Consider the following 12,798-nt stretch of genomic DNA (forward strand, 5'->3'; position numbering starts at 1 on the left):
ACTGGTTCTAAGTCGTAGGTTTAATATCAAGTTATTTGTACAATAGTATTGATTTTGCTTAGTATTGACGTGGTTTATATTGAAGAACGATAAGAAAACCTCTGCTCACGTTTTCTGTCAGTATATAACAAACATGTTTTGCTCAAAGGCTCAATCTGAACCATAGACGTAAGTATGCACTAGTGTTTTCTGTATACATGTGTAACAACTTGTGTATGTCATGGAACATTTAGTTTTCACAGAATTCACTCAGTAGCTTTTGACGCTATGTGTCAATATGAAGTATTTCAGTAGGTTATTTAAGTTATTCGAAAAATTTTTAAAAGATAAGTTTTCAATAACGCGGACACAAAACTTCGTTAATCCATAAAGCTATGGTATCAAAAATATTAAGCATTTAACGTATCAGAACGAAATTTCCAATAGGTGCAAGAAGTGAATAATTGTCCGTTCTCTTATGAGTTTGCTCCAGGCAAACCATTGAGGTTCTAAAATTACAAATTCGTTAAAGCAGTAATGAAAATTCAGCTTGTTCATTACTATTTGTTTGACAGGGAAGTATTATAAAACTTTGTTTTGCATAGTCTAAATCTTTTTTTATGTCAGCTAGGCATTGTTTTACTTTAAGTCTTTCAAATAAAAAACAAATTTAACGTGGAAAACGTTTCGTTTCTTTACCTTTGGTAAATTTGCAGTTCCTTTAGGCGTTTCCTTTTTTTTGAGCGCCACGAAAAATATTTTTACATACTTCCTGTAAGGCCGCTGATTCTTAGCGTTAGTTGCAGATCAGTAAAGCTTTATTGAAGGTTAAGGTTTTGCTATATGATTACTCGTGAAAAAAAACTTTTTCTTGTTCATGATGATTCAACCATTTATCGCTATAGATAGTAGTAAAATTCCATCTGGAACTATATACCAAGAGACATTTTTACATTTTTCTCACATTGTTTAAGCTCAGAGAAAACTAAAATACTGCATTAAAAAACCGGAAATCAAATTAGCCTAATTGCCTCTAGAATCAGGATTTGTTTTTTGCTGTTTTTTTTCTTTGACTCAGTTGAAAGAACTCAAATCGACTCTTCATAGCATCCATAACAAACAAACGTTTGAAAACATAGAAACCCTTTTGGTAAGATATCATCAAAACGAGGTACACAAAGCCAAGATTACTTATTAACACATAGAAAAGTAAAACATTAATTTCCAAAAACTTCGAATACTTTAAACTTTGAACTTAATGTACTATGCATAGCAGGGTTTTAACACTGGAACCTTTTCCAAATTGACCAAAAGAATGTAGAAATGTACTTGTCAGTTTGACGATGGCATCAAAGCGCCTAATCTGATTTCTACTGTCTCTGTTGACGGTTTTTATGGAAGGAAAAAATCAATGTTAGTTGTGTTAACTGTTACCTAATGTGGTTATGAGTTAAAATATCTCCATATTAGTTATTTTGCAATATTTAAAGTTCATTAGCCGAACAGTCTTCAGAGAAAATTAATAATTTAAGAAGTTGCATTTACCGCCCTTTTCAAGATTTACTGGTAAAATATGTCAACACTGCTGATTTCGGAAAATCATTAGTTTGTTCTGTGCTTTTCTACAGAAAAATTCAATATTATAGTCTTCAGGAATGCTTGTAGAACTCGTGCAGTAAAGATTACATAACAGATCATGTGAATAGAGTCTATATAATAAAGTAAACTATATCAAAAAGCTTAGTAAAAGCAGAAGGTCTCCTTCGCTTTTTTGACACATATATAGCTGTAGTTTGAATAGAATGTGAGAACGTGTTTCAATTGTTTTGCGTTCTCAACTTTATAACACAACTCAACTATTATGACGTAATTATCCCTTGAATACTATTTTTAGATCACAAACTCAAACTCAAACACAAACTTTGACTTTTAAATAGAGCGATAGGCCAAGTTATCACATTTCATTATATTTAGTAATTCCAAGTTACACGGCCACCAATTATTGTGTTTTTAGTACTAAAAGTACTTTTTTTTCAAAGTCAATTATCCTTGAATAGTGAATTTAGATCACAAATTCAGACACAAACTCAAAACTTCAATTTTCATGTTAAACGATTGACCAAGCATCACCATTTCATTTTACTTGCTTATCGAAATGCATACCGCCTCCGTTTGTTGAGTTTTGAATACTAAAAAACAAGTCTTTTTTTAAAAAAAAGTCAGTTATCCTTGAATACTATTTTACATCACAAACATGAACTCGAACTCATTGGTTCAACTTTTAGTTAAAGTGATCGGCCACGTTTCACAATTTTATTATACTTGCTTATACAAAGCCATACCGTCTCCGGTTGTTGAGTTTTGAACACTAATAAAGAAGAATTTTGTTTCACACTCCATGAAAAGTACTTCTCTGGAACAATTTGGTGCCCATTGAGTGTAAGCAGACGTTCAAAACAAACAAAATATGTTCACCTAAACACCTAAATTTAAGGTTTTTGATTCAGCTCTCAAATCCAACAAGACTGTTTCGCTTAATTTTGTTGAAAAACGTTTCATGAGGTTGATTTAATTTTAATTTTCTTCAGATAAACAATGACAAAATGAAATTCAATAAAATTAGGAAGAAGGTAATATAACGAAAATTGCAAAATCATGTAGCGCTAAACTTTTAATGAATAAAAAGTTCACAATTACAGTCTTAGCTGTGAACACATCCCGAGCCGAAGCTAATGTTAATATGAAACTCAACTAACACATGTCCTTCTGTCAAGCTATCCCAGCAGTTTTCAGTCTTTACAAATTTTGAAACGTCAAAATTCATAAAAAGTTGTGTATTACCTGACAACTGAAACAACAGGTGACTCTGAATAAACATACAAAAACAACTATATAGAGTAAAACCTAAGTTTTTTAGATAATGTAGGTACGTTGTAAAATGTTTGTTTCCATTAAGGTACACACTAGGCAATTTTGAAGGAAGCTTGTTTCTATAAAGTTGATATTATAAATAGACATAGTGCAACGCCATTGTGAACCAGTCAATGTTTACGCTAAACAATCCTTCATATTCGAAATTTTGAAAAAGTTTGCGTTCCATATCTATCAATTAATTGCAAATGGAATCAGATATCATACATTGAATGAACAAAAAAAAACAGCATTTGAACAAAAAGACTTAAGTTTGTGACTGATCCCTCATAAGGGAAAAAAGTATACAAAATTTGCACTTCAAAAAAAGAACATAGCAATAAAACTTATTTGAAGCTCAAAATCAGACTGGTTCGCGAAACAGTAAAACCCTACCTTGATTTAATTAGTTAAATATCAACCTGATATATCATACCATGGATTTTTTAAATGTTAATTAACAAATTAACATTGAGTTGAAAAATACTGAGTTAATGTATACGACAAAGTTTTTTATATCTTCGAAAAAACTTCAAACACTTAATGATTTTTTGAAAACATTGGCGGGGTATATTCAATCGGTCTATGTCAGTCACGACAAATTAATTTGAGATAGATAAAAGCTTCTGTTATTTATGCTTTACGAGTCTCTAGAGATAAGAAATGTTTTCATTTTTTAGGAAAACAGAAACACAATCTTGTAGATAGTTTGTAAACAATAGGTAAAAATTGAGGGTATTAAAAGGAAGTAGTAGTAGGTACTAGTGTAACTTAGAAACAATAAGTAAAGGTAGTAGTTAGTAATAGTATCTAGTTGTAGTTGTAGGTAGTACTAGTAGGTAGCAGTAGTAGTAGTAGTAATAGTAGTAGTAGTAGTAGGTACTAATTGTAGATAGTAATTGTAGATAATAGTAGTAGGCAGTAGCAGTAGTAGGTAGCAGTAGTGTTGTGTTCAATTCCGAGATGTTCGTCAGGCTTCATAACCCAAAAATATGTTATATAGACTCTGCTGCTTTCAATTTCAAATTCCTTTGGATGTTACTCTTTCCGATGCTCTATCAAATATCGTTACGGTTATGTTATTCTGAAGCGTCGACAGTACAATATGTAATCCAAAATATTAACACAGGGCTACTGAATGCACAGGAAATTTGATTCAAGAAAGAACAATAATGAACTCATTCGATTTTTTGGCTTGAGGTGCTCTGGTAATTTACTTCCATTGATTAATAGTTGAGTATATGTATTTTCAGTATGTTGGAACCATTTACTGAAGAAGCGATTCGCTTTTGTTTAAGATTTCAGTCACAGTACGAATTATCCATTAGTGTTATTGCCAATACGCAAGCAAGACTTATACACTACTGACTGAAACTGTTTCTAGCAACCCCCGCTGATACAGAGGTTGTGTTTCTTCTTGCTTAATTGATCAAGTGGCTGATTAACTTTTGAAAATTTAGCTATTTTTACAGTTCCAGTGGAAACTACTCTTCTTGTAAATCGTTACATTTTTTGTCTGATTCAAGCTTTTGATGAATTCCTATCATTCTACTTTATTTAATAAAAAAGTTCGGCTGCTCTTGCGTATCATAGTTTTTCTACCAAATTTTTCGGTTTTTTACAGAATTGATTCTTTTTACTTAGCTCTATTTTTTGTTTATCTCTCAACAATTTATCTCAAATACATTTTTCCTGTAAATAATCTTGCTCAATCCTAGAAGGGTAGCTGAATAAGTGTAAGGAAATATGTTTTCAAAAAAAAGCATGCTCAGAACATCAAAAGTTTTTTTTGTCTTCTGTGTTGCAATATTTTATCATTTTCTTGCCCAGGATTCAAAGACAAAGAGCTTGAATTCAATTTCTTTTCTGTAAAAAATCTTGATAGTTTTTAACATGGTAGCTAGCTAGGTGTAGAAAATTCAGATTTTCAAAAAAGCATGCTCAGAAAATCAAAAAATTGTTGTCGTCTTCGGTTGTGATATTTTGCTTGCCAATGTTTAGAGGACAGAGTTTATCAGCGCTGAAGGTCAAAATCTGTTTAGAAGATATAATATTATTGGATCGTGGAGAAAAATAACAACATTCTTAAAGGCAAATAAATTGCCCTCCAGGGAATTATCTCTCTCTTTCTCTCTCTCTCTCGCTCTCGTCTGATTGCAAGCATATAAATACATAAATACATAAACACATTCAGACATATATATATATACATTCCACTGCATAGATATAGAAAAACATACACACATTAAAACAAAAACGTCTCGACAATTACACACAATTACAATTTCTACCCACAAACATACATTTCAGCTTATACTCATACAAACATATTACTAAACTTAAGCACAGTTTTATTTACTTATAAACCAATATACACTTCCATATATATTTCCAGTATAATCATGAATACGCATAATTATATACATAAAACTTTCATTCTTTCCTTTCTTTCAATTGTTCATTCTGACATAAAAATTACATTTTTGAACACATGCAAGCACAAAAAAATTACATTTTTGAACACATGAAGTCAACAAAAAAAAATCAGTTTTGAGTGCTCTTTCATAGCACAAAATCCATTTCAGACCATTTTAGGACTTTTAAAATTTTTGAAAAATTTTTCTCAAAAATTAAAATTTTTTTCATGTTTCGACCCCTATACTTCATAGGTGAAAAAAAGTGAAGTCAACAAAAAATCACTTTTGAATGCTCTTTCATAGTGCAAAATCCATTTCAGACCATTTTAGGACTTTGAAAAATTTTGAAAATTTTCAAAAAATTCGAAATTTTTATGTTTCGGCCGTATACTACTTAGGTGAAAAAAGAGAAGTCAACAAAAAATCATTTTTGAGTGCTCTTTCATAGCGCAAAATCCATTTCAGACCATTTTAGGACTTTGAAAATGTTTGAAAATTTTCAAAAAATTCGAAATTTTTATGTTTCTGCCGTATACTACTTAGGTGAAAAAAGAGAAGTCAACAAAAAATCATTTTTGAGTGCTCTTTCATAGCGCAAAATCCATTTCAGACCATTTTAGGTCTTTGAAAAATTTTGAAAATTTTCAAAAAATTCGAAATTTTTATGTTTCGGCCGTATACTACTTAGGTGAAAAAAGAGAAGTCAACAAAAAATCATTTTTGAGTGCTCTTTCATAGCGCAAAATCCATTTCAGACCATTTCAGGATCGAAATTTACTGGGAAAATTTTCGAAAAAAATTCAAAATTTTGTTTCGACCCCTATACTACTTAGGTGAAAAAAAAGTGAAGTCAACAAAAATCCATTTCGAGTGGTCTTTCATAGCGCAAAATCCATTTCAGACAATTTTAGGACTTTGAAAAACTTTGAAAAATTTTCGAACAAATTTTTGAAAATTTTTGAATTTTTTTCCAAGTTGTAGGCATCAGGTGTCTCATATAGGGTTTTTCGAGTTTTTTTTAATAAAATCACATTATGATAGTCTATGAGTTTAGGATCTATCCAGTTATTCTCTAGTGAATATTGGAACAGCCGTAAGTTGCCCAGTGATTGTAGGGTGGTGGGTTCGAACCCCACCCCTACAAGAAATTTTACCTCTGAAAAGTGATTTTCTCTAAGTCAAATCAAATTTTTTGCTAACTTTTGCCAGACTGGGTAAGAATGCACCCAGGCTGGCGAAAGTTAGCCAAAAAAACTTGATTTGACTTAGAGAAAATCACTTTTTCAGAGGTAAAATTTCTTGTAAGGGGGGGGGTTCGTACCCCCCCCCCCTACAAGCACTAGGCAACTTACTATACTACTTATGTTAACGTAGATATTGACAATAAAGAAGTTTACAATGCTTTGCGGTTTGTATATGATTTTTACTGGTTAATATTTATCATAAATATATTTCTTAAAAAGTCATAACCAAGTTTTCAACAGTAATAGTTACCATTAATAAATACCGTACTTACAAAGAGATAATTTTTGGGCCAAAAAAGACCATTCAGAAAAAGACTATTTCAAACATAAAATGTAAAATCTTCTTCTCTTTTTATGATGTATTCCGTAAAACATTTTTGCAGATGAATCAATAATCAACTCATTGATGTTTAATACATGAGCAGTTGATTTTCATTAAAAATAATTTTTAATGGAAAAACCGTCAATATTCCAGTACAGACTTTTTTGTGCAAAACATTAACTTCCTCGATTTACTTAAACAGTGTCATAACTTTCAATCGTTAATGAAATCGTTTGAAATGATTGTTTTTTTAACATGGAGTGATAACTTGGAGTAAATTTTTCTAAGTTTTTGCATCAAACTTGAAAATTTTTGTCGGCCTAATAGGTAAGGGGCCAAGCAAATTTAAAGGTCCACAATGAAATTGTAGGAAACCATTACCGGCAACATTATTTCTTTTGACCAGCAATTGCCTCTAATTTAATGCTTCCTAATAATTTGATGCCAAATTTCTTAAAAAAAAATATTTAAGTACCTTAAGAATGTAATGTATATAAAACAGTTTCAACACGAAGAAAGTTTGATTGTTGTTGTCTCAAGACAAGAACTGTTTGAGAACGCCACCATGAAGCAAAGGTTTGGGGTGACAATGTATTATTGCCTATGATAACAATGGGGCCCGCTGAACACACAATGTTGTCAAAAACCAGAATTTTTAAATCCATGACAACAAATTACTTTTAATTGAATAAATGAATAGGACAATAAGATAATCTTGATGAAATTTGAACAAATTCACCATTTGCAACTTTGGTCAAAGTTGCCTACAAAATCTCTGCTCAACAATGTTTTGCTACGCTTAAAATAGCTTTGAGGCCAAAACTGACATTTGTGAAATTTCAAAAGAATTCATCTAAGAAAAATACAAATGAGAATCTCCCACGTTTAAAAGAAGTAGAAGTTATCACTTCATACAAATCAGGAAATTTGCAAGCTGTAGCACGGTTTAAAGGGCGCTGACTAATTGTTCCATTAATCGTCGCAGCCAAAAAAAAATTCAGGAACGAGAAAATGATACGCTTAACCAAACGAGAGGAAATCAGAACCACTGAAATAAGGTGTTTTTAACTTTTTACTCCTAAAATAAAGTATAAAATACTGTTTTATAATCAAAAAGAAAGCAGTTTATTGATTGATTATGCTCAATTAGGTGACTTGAAGTCAGAAGCTTAGAAATGTATTATCAACGTTTCCGTTTCCCGTGTCCAAAGAATAGCAAGAGACATATTCCTTTATTTTATGCAAAAATGGCAATTTTCTAAATTGCTCTCTGAAATCAGGAATTTTTTCATATCATATTTCGTAAACAAGTAAACAGTCCTTTTATATGTCACTGTAGAAAAACTGGTGCTCACAGCTCTCCGGATGAAAAATGTAGTAATTACAATTCTTCAATTATTTGCTATTTATCTCGTTAGTGTTATACTGTTAACAAGACTTTCTTTTAGAGTCAGAGTTAGATTGCCCTGAAAGACGTATATATTATTATCATTTAAACTTCGATAGATTCTTAAAAAAAGAGCAGACATCTAATGGAAAACAATGGTCGATACCAGTAAAGTCAAAGTTTTAATTTCAATGAAATCCTCAATCTAGTGCAATTTGTCAAGTGGAAAAAAGTTTTTTTTTGTTTTTTTTTCTATCAGTTGAACAACTAGTTTTACTTAAAAAAAAACAAAAATGAAAATTTATTGCGATTTTAAACTAAATCCCAAAATGTAATGTTTTTAAGCAATTTTTTATTAGTATGAATCTTGTATGATCTCCATTTGATTTTAGTTAGATTTTAAAATCTCAATTTAGGCATAAAACTGAGTGGTAAAAATCTAATATTTACAGCCATATATACGTCTAAAATGAGAGTGCAAAATGAGATCAGTCTCGAATAGGGTTACCCAAGCCATATAATCGCGAAGTAGATCTTTTGTGATATAAGTCATGTTTGTCATTCAAGTGAACATTCTGGCGAATCGGCAATCTTTGCATACAAACCCAGTTAAGCAAAAAAGAAGAAAATATCAAGAATAAAACAAAAAATTTAGATCCGGAAATCAACATCTATCCCTTTCTCAAAATAAACTTCAAACTGTTATCTATCTTAAAGAACATATATATCATTATTCAGCTTGCCTGAACTCGGATTAGATTCAAAAGCTCAATTTAGTTTTATGTTTGAGTATAGAAGTAGAAAAAGGCAATGAACTGACTTATAAAACTATACTGAGAATGCAGGACGAAACCTAATTCAAATACAGACCATACCCAAGTTAGATACACAAAAGTTAGATCATGAGTCTGTTCTGCTATTTTATACATCTGAAGTAAACAAACGCGTGATCTAACATCTTTGCTATCAATTTGTATTGTCCCATCTATGCCAAAACCTTTACAATTTCGTAAATGATTGATGCTAAATGTTGAAAAACCAAGTGCTAACTCATGGAATAATTCGATTCGTTTACTAAAACTACTAAGAACAATATTAGGCGTTTGAGTATGCTTCATTAGCAATTTGACTTGTGCAAAAACAGTTTGATTGATAAATTCGATTGCAAACAACCAAAAATATGCATGATTAGCTATCAATTGAAAAGAAAACTTAGATTCAGATATGCCTAATTATAAACTAAAGGTTTCAATGAATAACACCGAAGAGCAAGACAACAAAAATACAAAGAAAAGTTAAAAACCAAAAGGTCATATATTTTCTTTAACACAACTAATGCTCAGTTATAAAAATTTTAGCTATGAACTGAAGCCGTTGATTATTCCACTAACAAAATTTATGCAACTTTTTAATATTCATAGTCTAAATTGAAAGACGTACCAATTTTTTTCTCAAACACACACTGCAATAGCAGTCAATGCCATTAAATAAAAACTATGGGCGTTTTTTAAAGTTCATATGGGAATCGTGTGAACCTTCATATGGGTTGCCAATACCAGTAAATGTTGAAATTAAAATCAAAATGGGGCAAAAAAACGACAAAAAATTTTTTATAAAAATGCCAAAAATGTAAACAAAATAAGTGTGAAACCCTAAAGATTCACAAACACATTAATCTTCGATGAATACTCAAGGAGATGAAGTTTTCCAATAAGTTTTTCCAATAGGCGAAATGTTTCCGTTTTGCGTTCCCCTACTAAGGAAAACTTTGAAATGAAAACCTTGTAATAAGAAAACGTTTCAAAAGCAGAATTTTGGATAGGAAAAATAAATCTTGAGAAACGTAGGAAGATCATATATGGCTCCTATTAATAATACGAAGATGAGATGTGAATTTTGCGAACATTTTAAAATCAAACTCTAAACCCTAGAAATGTTTAAAATAGAACTATAAATGGTCTTAGTATACTAAGACCTAGTATACTATGAATGTTCATTCTGGGCCTTTTAGACAATTATTTGAAACACTTCTTATAATGGGACTTCTCTGGTGCATCCTGGATCTCGGTATGTTTCGTAAATCCATCCTTTGTTTGCTTTTTTGACAAAGTTAGTTGATTAATAGCTGAAAATTCTAATAAATTAGAGATTTGAAAATCAAATAAAATATAATAGTTTCGTACAATTCTTGAAAAATTGGGGCCAGTTTTTTTCTACAGTCAAGTTCTGATTTTGTTAATACTCGTCGTCAAAAAAGCAGTCTTTGAGCATTTAGAAACTATATTTTTAATTCTAAAAACTTAGAAAACGCTTCCAGGGTAAGAAAAGTAGTGCGAGGGAACACAACACAGTAAAAAATTTGTTGTAACAATATCAGTCCACAAATAATAAACGTTAAAACTTTCTCTGATTTTATTTTTTTTTAATTTCTCTATTATTTATTTTTTTCATTACATCTACTTTGCTTTTTTTGCTCAATAGAACCCAAAAATAGCCAAAACAGTTGGAAAACTTTCTCTAACATGTGAACCGAAAATAAAAAAAACGGAAAACTTATAATTCAGAAAAGACAATAAAAGATTAGTTTGCATTTCTTTGTAAGGTAGTTGTTAACTTAAGACAAATCTTTCAGTTGTTTTCATTGGTTTGAATAGTCAGAAACCAGAAACATGTGAAACAATGAGGATCGTTTTATTAATAAAAAAGTACTGAAAAACAGTTATTTGAAATATGATTTTAATTTATTGGGGTGAATGTATTCTGGACTTATTAGAACATATTAGGACATAGAACATATTAATAAGTGAAAAATTCTCAAAAAGTCTAATTGAGTCCACAACAAAAAGTAAAGATTATTCTTTAGAATCCAAATGAAAAACTCTGGTTTCTTGATTTTTTGCAAGAGTTGATTCAAAAAATCATTTGTGAAATTGACCGCCTATGAAATACCATGGGGCTAGAACAACAGAAAATAATGGTTCGTCTGAGAAATAAAGAAATGAAACTGTTAAATTATCAACATCACTTCTGTTGACTGTACACAAAACTTCAATCGTCTTTCAAATTAAAGTTTTCCATTTAAATCACTGCGCTAAAAATTTTGATTCTAAGAAGCAGAACTATAATTGTCTTTAAAAATTTAATACAATTAAAACGAAATATATTTATTTAAAATGGCAACAGAAACTTATTTCAGCTACATAAAAAAATTTTGGTTTCTGATGCTTGAATCATTATCGCCGAAAACAATTTTATCGACTTTTAAATAGGCAGAAAAAAATCTAACGACACAAGAATAACTTTTTAATCTATTATGCGTCAATTTTATCTAATTTAATTTTTCGCTTAAAGATTGCGCTCTCCTCTTGTAATAAAGATGATCAAATACTCTCTGTGAAGTATTACATTAATAATCTTTAGGCTTAGTCTTAGGATAACATAAACAGAAGTCAAGTCTTTAAGGTGGACCAAAACTTTTTGCTCATTCGTCTTCCAAAATTCTTGTCCTGTTGTTGCATACAAAATTGATCAAATGATAGGGTACAGAATCCAACAAGACGGATTATTCAATATACAAAGGTATTATTTATTTGGAAAATTGCAGAAATCTTCAATTTCATATGTTTTTTTCTGGATTTAATCACGTAAGCAATGAGAAGAATCACTTTGAAAAACATTTATGCTGTGCTCCATACATATTCTGTCTAAATACTGAAAACAAGAATTGAAAACAATTTGAAAGAAATCAGGCAATCACCAGTATTAAAAGATACAATTATCTCTAACTTCCATTTTTGATGACTTTCCATTGCCTGATTTTTACTATTTCAAAAGTTTAAAATATATCTTTATTCGAACACATTGTTAAACTTAAAACCAGGATGATATTTTTGAAATGAGAGCAAATCTTTAGGAAATTCTTAAGTTAATCATAAAAATCATGTAAAATCACTCCATTTGCTTGCATGCCACTGTGTGTAAACTGATCACAGCATCGTTTTTTGAAATCATTTGTACATATATCTATTTTCTATATCAAAATGCTTTTCAATCGTTTCTCTTGATGAAAATCAATTTTCCGTAAGTCGCTGTCAATAAATGACAATGAGCATGGATTCAGCTTTGGTAATATTATACCAATATGATGTTTCTGAATTTTTCAGCTCTGTGTTTTAAGCTGAAAATCTAAAGGTTGCTGGTTGCTTGCAATTTTTGCATTTGCCGTTCAATGTTTTGGCCAAATATGAAGCTCAAATATTTCTGAAAGCTATAAATTGTATCCAAAATATGTTGCTTTGGCATTCATATCCAAAAACCACACATGTACAACAAGATCAAATTTTCTACATGACCTTGATGCGATTGCTAAAATAAATATACGTGCTCTTTGATATGAGTACCAATAATAATTATATACCAATAATATTATTATATGAGTACCAAAGTTTCACGCATAACAAATTAAGAACAAATCAATTTAGCAGACAACAAATCAATCATAACAAATCAATTTTGCTTCGGGAACAATCAATGGAGTAT

The 12,798-nt window shown here is 30.5% G+C and overlaps 1 protein-coding gene across 1 annotated transcript in view; it reads left to right on the forward strand.

Moving 5' to 3' along the window:
• The window catches only part of LOC142335045 (dihydrolipoyllysine-residue succinyltransferase component of 2-oxoglutarate dehydrogenase complex, mitochondrial-like), a 559,039-nt gene that overhangs the window by 508,020 nt on the left and 38,221 nt on the right, over positions 1 to 12,798 (forward strand). The gene's annotated exons all lie outside the window — the stretch shown is intronic.

This window comes from Convolutriloba macropyga, chromosome 1 (genome assembly GCF_964194025.1).
Source record: "Convolutriloba macropyga chromosome 1, txConMacr16.3, whole genome shotgun sequence".
Taxonomy (NCBI): Eukaryota; Metazoa; Xenacoelomorpha; order Acoela; family Convolutidae; genus Convolutriloba; species Convolutriloba macropyga.